The sequence below is a fragment of the Struthio camelus genome, chromosome 4, assembly GCF_040807025.1.
Source record: "Struthio camelus isolate bStrCam1 chromosome 4, bStrCam1.hap1, whole genome shotgun sequence".
Lineage (NCBI taxonomy): Eukaryota > Metazoa > Chordata > Aves > Struthioniformes > Struthionidae > Struthio > Struthio camelus.
The window spans coordinates 23,418,203-23,431,913 of record NC_090945.1 but is presented as its reverse complement, the minus strand read 5'-3'; the positions used below and the strand labels follow the sequence as shown (position 1 = coordinate 23,431,913).

Sequence of the window (13,711 nt, the reverse complement as noted above, 5' to 3'; positions counted from 1 at the left end):
CTTGCTTTTGCAAAACTAAAGCAGAACTTTTTAAGATAAACTGTAGCTTGCTACTATCCAAAAAATTATTTCCATATAAAGTATGTTTATTAAATGTGCTGAGCTGTTATATAGTTCCTTAAATTTATGAAAAGACTGAGAAACTGCTTGGCAAGAATACCTGAAATGACAATATATATCATAAATGCCTTTCATACTAAATGAAGTACAGCATGCAAAGAGAACAACTAAAAAAGTTCAGCATGTTCATTTATGCCCCGAGTATAACATAAGCCACGCTGACCTCATTTTATATGAGGCCATCCTCTACTCAAATATACCACTAAGCTTTATTTTATCGATTGTATTTTCATTATTTTTGGCTAACTCTGGAATGAGAGCATTCAGGCTTCTGAGCTGTCTGATAGAGACGAATTTAAAAATGGAACAAGGTTCAGAATCAACTGCTCCAATGGATACATAATTTATTTTAAAAGATATGCTTCTAAGCTAGCTCAAATAAGCCATGCTAATGTTGGTGTCCTTTCTGGAATGCGCGTTTTCATTGTCTGAACTTTTACTGTGAGCAGAGTATCAGTTCCCTCTGAAAAAGTGGACGTTCTCATAGTTCGTTAATTTTGGCAATCACTCCGTGGTTAGTCTAGTTTTGTAATGCTTAGCTAATGCAAGTTAAACCATTAGGAAAATTATTAGAGCCAACTGCCCTTTCACTGTCAAACAATGAAGAATAAAATTTCTTGCACTGGATTTTCAATTCCCTTTGATTCCTGTAAGGGGCTTTTATCAGTGATGCAGAGTCATTTGTAAAGGTGAGCTCTCACAGTTGATGGTAGATACCGAAGCAGCTCTGTTAATCAACAGTTATTGCACTGATGACTTTTCCAAAAGGTACAAGCTGTTTGATTAAGCCTTCTGTTTAGAGATGTGCCCAAACCAAACCTCCGGATTTGAATGCCCGTTAATCAAGGAAAGAAGTTTTGGCATCTGAATCTGAATTTGTTTCTTGCAGTTGAGAGGGAGCAAAAGTAATTGCAGATCCCCCATCACTGAATAGCCAACTCCAGCACCACAGGGGAGCAGGCAGGATTCCTGCCACAGCCTGCCCAGCCCACTGCTGAAGAAACAGCAAATACATTATCAAGTCTTCATAATATGTCAAACCAAAGACCTGAACCCAAACCCCTTTATATTTGTAGTATCAAAAATCCAGGCTGTGTTCTCATGCTTATCTCTACTGTTTTTGCTATGTGGTAGAAACACAAAGCTCACTAAGGCATCCTCTTCATTTACTGTCTTTGCCATTTGTGAGAAAAAGTCAGTGAGATTGTTCTCATGGGGAGTCTATTGGCTTAGCTGTGTAACTAGATTCAAAAAAGAAGCGACGAGTCCAATTGCCTGTAATCACAACATGTAGCATACTGAGCAAGATAATCATATCTCAGGCATCGACCTGGTATTTCCTTCTATTTCTACCCCATGTTACTACGATGTGATTTTATACTTTTCTCTGGAGCACTGAGTATTGACTGCTTGCTAGTGAAAAATATCAGCCTTGATGGAAAAATCAAATCATCTGATACGTCAGGCCAGTCCTGCCTTCCTGGGAGCTGTGTTAGCCACCACCAGCTAAGGTGGGTGGCTGCACTACCAGCAAGCTGCGGGCTGGCCTGAGGGCACGCTAACGCTTGGGCAGTGAGAGGCAAGGGGTACAAACAGGGTCATTCCTGGGAGTTTCCCCGCAGAGTCCAAAATGAAAAGGTATGCATCAGTGTGTGTATGTAAGTGTGTATGTTTTTCAAAATACCTTCAGATAAATTCTGTGGAAGTGTAACCATCTAGAATCCTGTCCCTCATCTGAGCAAAGCAATTTCAGTTGTCCCAGACTCATCCATGAAATAAACTGGTGACTGAGACAAAGTTGCACTAAGGAAAAAAATGGTCCCTTGTAGTAACAGTTTGCAGAGGACTTCAGCGCAAAAATAATTGGCAAGTATTTGCAACAGAAAGCTTGTGCATGTGCATAAAAGATATTGTTAGTGGTTTAGGTTAAAATGATAACTGAGTTAAGGCCTACCCATTCTCTTCTCAGGAATAGTGCAATAAATAAGAAATATCTATTCTTATTGTGATTTTCATTTAAATCTTATATAAACAAATCCAAACTCCACTGAACTATGCAAATAGAATCCATGCCAGATTAATTTTGTATGGTTTAGAGTTGCTTGTGAACATCGTACACAATTGGACTGTCTATAGCAGACCAGCTCCCAGTATAATTCTGTTGATTACAATTTACGTGACCTGAAGGCCTTGACCAACATGTATAGAGAGCTGAAGATGTGTAATACATGCATACATCCATTTCATTATGAACTCTGCATGGAAGTATTTTAACTGTGCTCCATCTTTCTGGAAGATTCATGCTTTTTCTTTGGCTCCAGAGAGGTGAAAGACGCTCTGTGGGAGAAGTTCAGAAAAGGAAGCATTCATTTGAATTGAGCACACAGACAGGAAAATACATGACATTTATAGCACAAGAGTTTATTTCTAAGGGATTAGCTGATGAGATTTTAGGAATAAATACAATGTACTTTAGGTTTAGAAAGAGCTTTTCCCTAGATTACCATAAGAACATTATGCCATTGATTTCTGACACTGGATTTGTAAACTTAAAACTGTAGTGCTGAATCAGTAAGCATAGCTTTTTCGGAAGTTAAAAATCATCTCATGCAGTAATTGTTGCAGCTACAACTCTGACACTGGCTGGCACAGGACATACAAAGAGGGGTGTGGGAGGTATGGTTTCTGTTCACACAGTATGCTGAGTGAGCTAAATTTATTAGTTTACATGTAATCCTACTGAATTAATGAAGTTACAGTAGAAGAAAATGACTTTTTAGTCTGTTGGGTGCTGCTTTTATTTTTGGGATTCGATTTAACCAAAGATATTATTTGCAAGATAACTGTAGTGATTGCTTCTATAAAAGCTAATGCTAACTGGACACCCACACCATGTTTTTTACTCCTTGTTGAGATGACAGAAATATTATAAGCAGGAGAACTCAGAAACAACTTTGAGATAGCCAATGATCATCATTTGCCAGAAGATAAAACTGACACACAAGATTTTTTGTGAGCGTGCCCACACAACTGTTTATGGAAAACATCATTAAAACTAGGTTCAGGATTAAAGCTGGAACAAATATTTACAAACAAGTCCACTTAAAACATTTTAAGCTACCCATCTTGGCAGAAGCTGTCTGTGCTTGGTTTTTTTTCAAGTTATCTGTCTTAATGAAAATCCAGTTAGTTGTGCTGGGGTTTCATGTGGATGTAGCAGTAATTAAGTATTTTTACTAATGCCAGCAGCTAGGGAGACACAGAATGATGTGCTGATACTGAAAACTCTCTAGGCTGCTGCTTGGACTGGCCAGTGGAAAGATGATGCCGAAAGTAACGCACACTCCTCTTCCTGCGTAAAATTTCTAATGCTTTTCTTACTGGCCTGATTTGTCAGACATTCCTAAGTGTTGGAAGAATATCTAGGAAAACATGCTATTTAAAGTCTTTGAACTGTAATCATTCATTCAAAAAACAAAAGTCTGATGTTTCCTGCTACTGCAAAGCTTTTATTGTCATCAAGACAAAGCTGACCTTCAGTAAGCCAGAAACTGATTTTTCATCGTTTTCTGACATATTTGTGCTTCTTCCTTTCTTTCTCCTTCCTATTACTTCTCCTTTTCCTTTTGCCATTGGAGAAATACCTATTTCTATATATTTATATATAGGCATATTTTTATGAATATATTTATTTATGTGTCTCTATATAAACATATCTATATATTTAAATAACCTTTCAAAAGAAAAAAATCACCAGTAACCACAATTCACTTTGGTTCAGCTAGCTACCCGAGCAACCATCGGGAAGAAGAGAAACCCAAAGCAGAGGGGAAGTAACAGACTCCTGGAAGGTAACCCAGGCAAACCAGGCCATTTTCTCACTCAAGCCCAGCTCAAAGAACACAGAGAAAATCCTGAAATACCTGCCTTGCCTCCGAACACTACCAGTGTTGTGAATCGTTACGACTTACCATTATATCATGATGAAATATTTGTATCATAGTAGCGCACGGGTGCTCAAGTCAAGATAGGGCATGACTGTGCAAGGCTCTGGAGTGGGCATATGTAATGGCATACTCGCTGCCTAGCACAGCTCACATCAGTTCAGAGAGCCCTCAGCAACGTCACTTCTGTAACAGACATTATTCATCCTCCAAATGCCAAACGCCTGGTAAGCTCTGAGAAGCGCAGTAAGACGCAGAATCACATTTTGCCCGGAGGTGTTTGGACTCTGGGCATTAGTAATTCTGGTAACTCATTCAGTTCTCACAGGTACTCGTTTTCCGCATAGCTTCCAAATCTGTCCAGTTTTCGTCTGGAGATGTTGCTTCAAAGGGACAATTATTTCATGTTGTATGCTGGAATGTAATTCTACCTCACTAGCTCATAAAGAAATAACAATGAACAGTAATGTTGGTGACAAGAACTACAACAGTGATGTACAATACTTGGCCACGGCAGGCTGAGAAGTACGTGCCCAGTAGCAGAGGAACTCTGTTCAGCAGCTCAGCCTTGGAGAGACAAACTGTTTTCCAGGTACACGACACTGGGTCCCATTTCTGGCTTTCTTATCTGCTCCCTGTAAGCACTAGGGCCAGACACAGGCTGGGGGCCCCTCGCGTCTCCCACTTGTCCTGCGGCGAGTGTGAAGTACTTTTTCTCAAATCTGTGGGTCTGTAATAAACCCACTTGAAAGGAAAGGGAAATCAGGCTTCTAGTGTCCCTGTAGTTCGGTCTCCCCCTCTTTAAAATATTGTGAGAGAATATTTATTAATGTTGTTCTGATGTTCAGATATCTTAGTGACAGAGGTGTTTTACACAACTGTTTGGAAGCTTAGGCCAGCTTTTAAAATTGACCTTCTTTGGAGTACTTCAGGGGTCTAGACAGATTTATTCCCCCCATATATGCTTTCCTTCTCTCTCTGCTCCTCCCCCTGCCTTTGTCCTGTAAAGCATATTTACTCCTTTCGCCCTGAAAGGTATTTATTTTTACCTTATTCAGAAGATGGTCCAGAAACTCCATAGCTACATGAATTAAACATTATCTAGTCTTTAGAGCTGCAAATATTGCTATGTTACCTTGATTTTAGTAATAAGGGGTTTCTAAAAAGACCTTCCCCCTCCTTTTCAGTGCCTCATTAGGCGTTTTCATGTGTGAAATATCTCCATCCACTGACTTATATATTTTATCAGTGGCTGTAAATAAACTAAGTGCGTATACCGCAATCAAGTAAGTGAATGTAGCTGATTCCTGGCTCTTGAATAAAATCAAAGACAACCATAATCAACTACTTTGGAGCAAGAGTCAGTTTGAAGCAACCGACCTCTAGATTTTTCTTCCAATATATTTTTAAAAGGGGAGGAAATGCTTTTATTTCTTACCTTATGCTGCCTCAGAATTGTAATTATTGCACTACTTCTTTGGATTTATTTTTTCATGATTTTTTATGTCTGCATGTATCTAGTTCATAAATTCTCAGACATTTTTCCCCACTTTGGATTACATTACCTCTTTCTGGAATGGCAGACCTCAGTACCATGGAAGTAAAAAATAACCTGTTGCAGAAGAGACTGAAAGATTGATGAAGCACAGGAACTAATAAATTACATGGAGCAAGCATACCCTGCACTTATTTCACATAATTCTTTAAAATTATTACGATGTAATGATTTTTTTTTTTTAATAAAGAGGGCTTTTGGCAAGAACTTGCCCAGTGGACACATCCTAGCATTAAGCATGCACCCACACTGGTTTTTTTTAAATGACAGGAACTGGATAAAAAAAAGCCCTATACCTGGGAGCAGGTCTGCTAGAGAACAAACACCACTGTCTGATCTACATACTGCTTCTTTGGGTTCATCCACATTCAGATAAAATGTATGCCGTCTAAGAAATCAACCCCGGCAGAGTTATGCTATTTAAGTTATTTGATTCTGGTAACTATTTCAGAGTACTCCTCTAAGTAATTTGGTATCTTTCAAGCACCAAACATCTGGTTCTAACAAATCTAGTAACTAAAGTAAATGAAGCTGTACTAGAACAAAACTCGTGAAAAGATCAGAAGCGGCTATCAAAATTTGTTTGTCTTCTGCCAAGGAGTCATCTGTCATAAAAAGTTAAATAAGACAATTAAATGTCTTTAAGAGATACTGATAAGTGCTACAAATGGTAAGAAAACAATAGAAAGTAAGGCTCATTGGGCACCTTAGTTTCAGTTGCACTTTGTGTAACTGTGGCTACACAAACAGTCTCTTTGATTTCAGGGCAGCTATTGGGATTCTTCTGTTAAAACTGTGTACGGCAGCTTAGTATTGTTTCTGCTTAAAGAAGCTTCAGATGCAATATCACAAATCTCACCTTTGAAGAAACCATGAATTTAGAAGCAGGCACAAAAGACCAAAACTGCAGAGCTCCAGACAGGAGGTTTACATTGAATTAACGGGAGAAGTGTTTTGGGCCCTTCCAGAAGCACCATCTGTTTCTACGGCTGGTCATTGTTTAGATTATTTATGACCATAATTTTAGATTTATCTGGTTAACCTTTGGATAGCCTCCTAAAATAACTATTGACTCTTTGAGTTTTCAAAGTAATATATTAAGATGCAAGGATTTAATGTTATTATTTTATGGAAAGAACGCCGAGAGTTTTTGTGTAATATATCAGTACCTGCAAAAACAGGAAAATAGTTATACTGTCACGTGGCAAAGGGGACTGCATCATCACATATTTGTTGTCCACATTATGACCTATTCTAATTGAAGTTCTTAATGAGAAAACCAGAAAATCATACTACAGCATATTTTTTGAGAATTCCCCCCTCCCCCAGTACTTACCGCAATATCTATCTTCATGTTACAGTTCAACAGAGAGAGAGGAATAGATGGGATGAAGTTCCTCCAAAAATAATAGAAAAGAAAAAGGAAATGGATCTAGAGGATTCATGACTTGCATCAGGCTTAAAATGGATGAAAGGAGATGGAGAAAAAGTCTTTTCCATATTAGGTCTGTATGATCTGATCCTGCACTATTAGAGGTGCTGGGAGTCTTTCCAGTTTCCTTGAGGGATCAGGTCCAATTCAAAAAAATGGCACTAAAATAAAACTGGGCAGAACTCTGGTTGGTTTTGCAAACATTCATCAAGGATGGTTCCAATTTAGGCTGAAAATAAGCTAGTAAAAATGAGCATCTGTGGGAAAGGTTTTGCAAGACTGAGGCAGTTTTAGTTGGAATATAATTAAGCTTTTCATGTTTGCTTGGTTGTGCATAGCAATATACAGGCTTCAGCGTTGAAGAGCATGAACTTTCTTGGATTTGTTTGTATTTAAAGAGCAGAGCTCCAGTCAAATCAGAATATTTATAGAATTTGTTCTTCAAAAAGGGTGACCCCACATTCTCGTGTAGCATTTGGCTCCCCTCTCTGTAACAGGCTGAACCAAAACCTGAGATAAAAACACCTTGCTGTTTGGCTTTGGACTTTGTGGCTTATGTCCACTCCCAGTTTAAAATTCATTTCACAGTACTCTGAATCCATGAGGCACTACACAAAACACACATTGATAAGGATGTTGGCAACCAGCAAAAAAAAAAAAAAAACCTGTGGTAAAACGTACTGCAAATGAGAGTTGCAGTCTTTTCTTAGCATAGTAAGTATAAATTGAGGAAAACTTTTAAATTTTTCTAATAATGTATTCCCCTCTTCTTCCTTCCTGAGAAGATATTTTAAAATGATAAAAATCTGAACAAGGCTTTCTTCACAGTGATCTCCTTGCATTCCCCCATCAGTAAAAAATACATGCAAAAGCGATACTGTGGTTTAGTGCTATAAACAATAGCCACATGTATTTTAGAAGGAACTCTTTACATGCCTGGTAAAATAGAAACGACATCAACTGAGGATCTCGGAAAAGCATGAATTCAGATCTTTTGGGTGGTAGAATTTATTCCTAGACCTTCAGGCTTTTTTAGCGCCTTTGTTAAGGTATAGTTACACATACCTAGGCATGAAACAGCCTCCTGTTATATACAATGGTCTATACAAGGAAAGTTAAAGCGTATATTTATCTGTTGTCATTTTAATGTAAATTAATTGGAAAGTTTTCAGTTTCTCTGACACTGATATCTACAGTGCTGTCATAGGCTTAACAGGGAATGGTTCAAATGCAGCGAAGGATCTACAACTCCATAAAAAAAGAAAAATGGAGCAAAACAGCATACTTGGGGCTTTGCCTGTCATATTCTTTTTCCATTAGCTAGATTTTTCACTGATTATGGCCCGCATTCAAGCTCTGCTGAGGATCTGCTGGTAAAAAAGCATAGAAATCACAGCTGCATGTGTAACATCTTATTAATAATTGCACATTGGAAATCGTTCTGGGCCAGGCAGGCACTGCTGCAGAAAGAGCTGATCTTCTCATTTGTGAGGAAAAGAACTGAAATGCTGCATACCTGGCCTTTTCATTGTTATCCAAATTCACCTTGGCACAACCTTTTTAGCAGTCAGTAGAGGCAATCAACCACGTTGTCACATGAGGTCACATGAGCGTGAGGAAGTAAAGCACAGCAGAGGAAGTGAACCAGGCTGACTTACCCCGTTACAGCTGGGAACTTCCCAAAATTCACTCAGTACCATATTCTGCTGTTAAAACCTTCTGTAGTCTTACAGGCATCTTCTTTCCTTTCACGCGTCTAACCCTATACAATTAATTTGTCATATTAGACCCAAACTGAAATTCCCATGTTCATCTGAAACACTAGCAAGAATGGAAGTGGGAGACTGTGACATTTACATTGCAGTCGGTGCTTCTTGCTCTCAAACAATCCACTATCGTGTGAGTCTGTTTTGCAATATTGAGGTCTCTTTTTTTTTTTTATTTTAAGGAGCAACGGTCAATTAGCTGCAAAGATTACACTAATATCTTTCACTCAGGATGAGGCAGAAGACTGATCGTGGCGCATGTAAACTGTTACTACGTTTAGCATAATTCCATGCGATTGAAAATTCCTTTGAGCGGCTGAAAAATGAGGGTAGTAATATCAATCCTGGGCTAGGGAAAAATGTCTGTAAGATACAGACAAGACCCATTTTAAGATTTTGTGATTAGCCTTATTACCGGTCTTGGAAAACATCAATGAAAAGAGAAACTTATCCTTATTGAGGTCTAATGTTAAGACTGATGGCCTAGTGTGAAGAAGTTTATCCTGCTGGAGCTCACATTATAGTTCCTTAATCTAAATAAGATTCCCCAGTGGCTAGACTGCATTTTTTAACCTTACACATCCTAAACACATAAGGCGAGGGAAAAAGCTTTTTCATGTACCTTTTGTCTTTGTGGTAAATGGGCTTCAAAAAAAGCTCTTAAGCCTTTGTGGAATCTTGTGAGAAGGATTTTTATTCCGAGTGTCCATTGCTGATGTGATAAATAAGCATGAAAATGTTTTACAGAATTCTTAGAGAGCAGATACGTGTTTGAAGCTTGTCGCAGAACGAATACAAAACTACCAATTATTTTTACATGACTTAATCTTATACTACCACCTGGTGGCTACAATCTAAACGGGTTGCCATACTACTTTACTGTATTTACAGATGGGTATAGACATTTAATAGTTATATATGTTATAATATTATTTTCATTCATTCATTTCTAGAAGTAATATTATGTATATTATATTTCCATACAATAACAGTATTGCCCAATATAGTGAAGACCAGAGAAATTTCAGTGCTGAAGGGCACTAAAATTCATGTTGAGCTCTGGTAGTGATCTCATGTAGTCTTAATGTCAAAGGGATCTTCATTTTAACACGGTCAGTGTTAGAGGTAGAATTCTTTTTAAAATTAGCCATAGAGAAGGACTTCAGCCATCATGTTTGGGACATAAATCAGTTCTCATGGCCAGAAAGAAACATCCTTGGGGTAGAAGGTGTTATGAAAGTTCACTGGGGAGTTTCTTGCAGCTTTCTACAAATCTTTTGTGGTACAGGCATTCGTAGGGAGGGCAGTGAACAGAGTTTATCTTGTTCAGCAGAGACGATCCGGGTTCAGTAAACCCTCAGATGTCTACTTTGCACTGATGTAGTTCCTGTGTCTTGCTAAGATCACAAAATCAAGGTCATGTGTGTACTGTGCTTGACCAAGCATAAATCACTCAGGAATTCCTGGTTCCCCCATTTTCTCCAAACCCCATAACATGGATTTCTAGCAGCAATATACAGTTTAGGAGAAAAAATCGGGCTCTTGCAGAAGCCTTAGAGGAAAACAGCAGCAGTGTAAACGACTTCTGTACCTGACAGTGACAGCAGCTCCTTAGAGGCAAGGCTTCCTCCTCAGAAAGATGAGTTCCCAACTTCTCATGCATGCTACAGGACTTCTAACTCTTGGTGCTTTCACACTTGCTGCATAAGCTGCTCCTGCTGCAAGCGTCAGCATTCGTTGCGACTGCAGGAGCAAGGCCAGCAAGGAATAATAGGTGTGGGGCCAGACTGCTTCTAAAAATAGAAACAAAACATACCTATATAGAGAGGTAGCTATAGATGAACAGATTTAAAATTAATTGATTTAGGTTTTCTCCCTAGAGGCTTCTGTAGCTCAGATCTTGCTGGAATGGGAATTAAGAGACTTTACCAGTGAAAGAATTGCAAGCTAAAATTCTGTCCAACAAGCACTGTTCCAAAAATGAAGAAATTTTAATATGTGAAGTTAGGGGTGGAACAGGAAAAAACAGCACAGTTTTATCCACCAGATGGCACTTTGTCATTGGGCTTTTATGTTTAAAAGAACACAGAAGACAAAGCACTTATTTTAGATTATCATTATATCAGGCAGAAACTATTATTGAGCAAGGATCTGTCTGTTCTGGAAATATAATCTCAACAGTTCTCTTCTAGGGGAATATTCTGTTCTTTTGATCTTGGCCTCAGTTACATGAATGCTTTAGGGAAACAAAATCTAATTGCAGTGGGCAGGACAGACTACTTCTCTTTCACTGATTTGTTAGAAGATCTATATGAGTGATGGTGTGTGATTTACATCTAATGCAACAGAAAAGGGGAATGGAGAAGCAGACAGTCACTAAGTGGTACAGACTCAAAATTGTGGATGATAAATAAGCCCAACAGGCAATACATTTCACTCTTCAAGAGCCTCCCCTCCATTATGGGAAGCTTCCTGTATAACACTCATAAACCTTTATTTTGATGCAGTTTTAGTAGAACATACACAGTCTCTGAGGTTCCTCTTCCATCATACCAGATGGAAGTTAGGCTGCAGACTTAGTATAGTGTAAAGCTGGGGTAAATGAGGAAAAAAAAGAAATCTCTGGTGGGGGCAGCATAGTTTTAATTAGAAAACTGTGATTTTAAGAGTCACCTGTGAAAAAACTGTAGTTTAATCTTGTTCAAAAATGTTTGTTCCGAACGTGTTGCACGATTATGAATGAGTATTTTTAGGTGAATATAGGAACGTAAGGTGAAGATGGCATGCAATATATTAATGGAAGTTGAAACTCTTTTTCCCATTGGAAGGCATCTGGCTCAGGCAGCAGCAGTGGGAGCACCCGGGTGTCCCCAGCCAGTATGTTCCCAGGCAGACATCCTCAGGACTGGTCCCCCCAGATCCATTCAATCTTTCCCTCTCTTGGTAGCATCTTTCTGATGGTAGTGCCTTTCCCAGAAGACACACTGAGATGACAGAGCAGATCTGCCAAGGCCTTGGTGCTAGTACAGGTCTCTCATGCTATCATCTCAGCTGGTAGCTGGAGATTTACATATTGATGATGTGAAAGTGGAGAAAAGGAGCAAGGTTTCATTTCTAGTCCAGCCAGTCCACATTTTGGCCATTATTTTTCTGTTCATTTGCATCAAGGGTGATTTAGAACCATCTGGTGCTTTGCTTCCCCATTTTCTTTCCAGGTTTCTCAGGGGCTGCTGAAAGCACCACTGTATACATTACTTCTTATTAACAAGAATAAAAATTTCTGTCTCCTTAGTGCAATACATTTAAAATTATTGAATATCTTCTGAACCCAGGCAAATGTTGTTCTGCTGAAAAAGCAGAGCAGAAGCAGAAAGTTTTAAATATCAGTAGCTTGTCAGTGAGCTGAAAAAAGGTTTCTATGTGCACAAGTGAATAACAATTTTAAGAGCACTTGCTAAAAACAGTACATAAGGTAGCTAGTTCTCTTTCTTAGAAACAATAAAAGGGCTTCATTTTTCACTGCACAAAACTGACATGTTACCATTTATTCTGACCATTTTGTTACTGTTAGGGAGAATTGTTTCCAAGTTATTTTCTGCCAGAACTACATCAGCTTTTCTGCAAGAAGTACAATTGTGTGGTAATCTACACTATGCGGTAGGAATCTGCCTGACTCTCTACTGCCACTGGGAGCAGACACTGACCTGGAACTGATGGGTCCAATCAGTGCCCAGTCAGCAGAAAGAAGCAGCTGAAGGAATAAGCAATTCCTAGAAACATAGCAGCGTACTAGAACCGTGCTCTTCATGTTTCTGATTTGAAACAGCGTGCTAGCATTCTCATGGTGAGTCATGAAAATGCATACCAAAATGAAAACTGGCACTGAGGTCTCACAGAGGTAGACTGCTTCCCTTAAAATCTGCTTTATCGGCTCTGCCTTAGATCCTCAAGATGCAATTTATTATGCTAACTCTCTGGCCACATTAAAACTGCTTGAGGGCCTCTGCACAGACCTCCTTTGTATGCCTCAGAGGAACATCTGACAGAAAACCTTCCTGCACAGGAACAATTTTTTAATCTTCTCTGTGCTGCCTTCCCCCCTCCCTTCTTACCTCTTATCCTGCTAGTTCCACCCTAGTTCTACTCCTCCCTCAACCCAGAATTAGTACTGGAATACTGTACAAAGGAATTGGAAAGGAAAATTCCTTACCTTTACCAAATTCGTTCCAAAAACGTACTACGGGAATGGTACTCTAAAACTGAGGCTGAAGCTACGTTTTATCATTGTTGCCATGGAGACTGAAAATAGGACAGTAACTATTTCTTCTTTTTTTTGGCTCCCTTAGCTTCTACTTCTGATCAGTCAATGCCTTTGGTCCCTGGACAGGGGTGTGATTAACTGCAGGACGCCAAACAAACCTCTGAGTCATGGCAAAGAAAAGAAATGTTTGAGGGCTTTATGACTGCATCCCCAGGGAGGAAAGAAAAAAAGGGGCATGGATAAGAAGGTGCTCTCACTGAGAAAGGGTGGGTAGGTGACATAAGAGTGTAAGGATAAGGCTAAGACAGACACATGCAGACACAACATTTTAAGCTGATACAGAAGCAGGCTAATTTTTTTTTCCTATTATTTTGGGACTCCTCCTAATGCTGCCTGGTGCCACACTCCCAACCCAGTATCTCAGAGGAACATCAGCACTACAGAGTCACAGTATCCCTATTATTGCCTGCCAGGCTCCAGCGCAGAGGAATAAGAGCTGTGAACACTTGGTTCCACCTCCACTCCTGGAGCTACAGAGGTGAGTGACAATGTCTGTGTTCACATCCTACATCCCAGCACAAGGACTGTAAGCAGAAAGCTTATGCCTATCCACACTTTCACGAGACTATAGGC

At 39.3% G+C, this 13,711-nt stretch overlaps 1 non-coding gene across 1 annotated transcript in view; it reads left to right on the top strand.

The window, feature by feature from the left end:
• FAM241A (family with sequence similarity 241 member A) overlaps positions 1–13,711 on the top strand; it is a 161,988-nt gene that overhangs the window by 124,520 nt on the left and 23,757 nt on the right. Inside the window, exon 2 of the transcript XR_011140876.1 lies at positions 13,495–13,616. This is a non-coding gene — a transcript (family with sequence similarity 241 member A). The remainder of the gene's footprint in view (positions 1–13,494; positions 13,617–13,711) is intronic.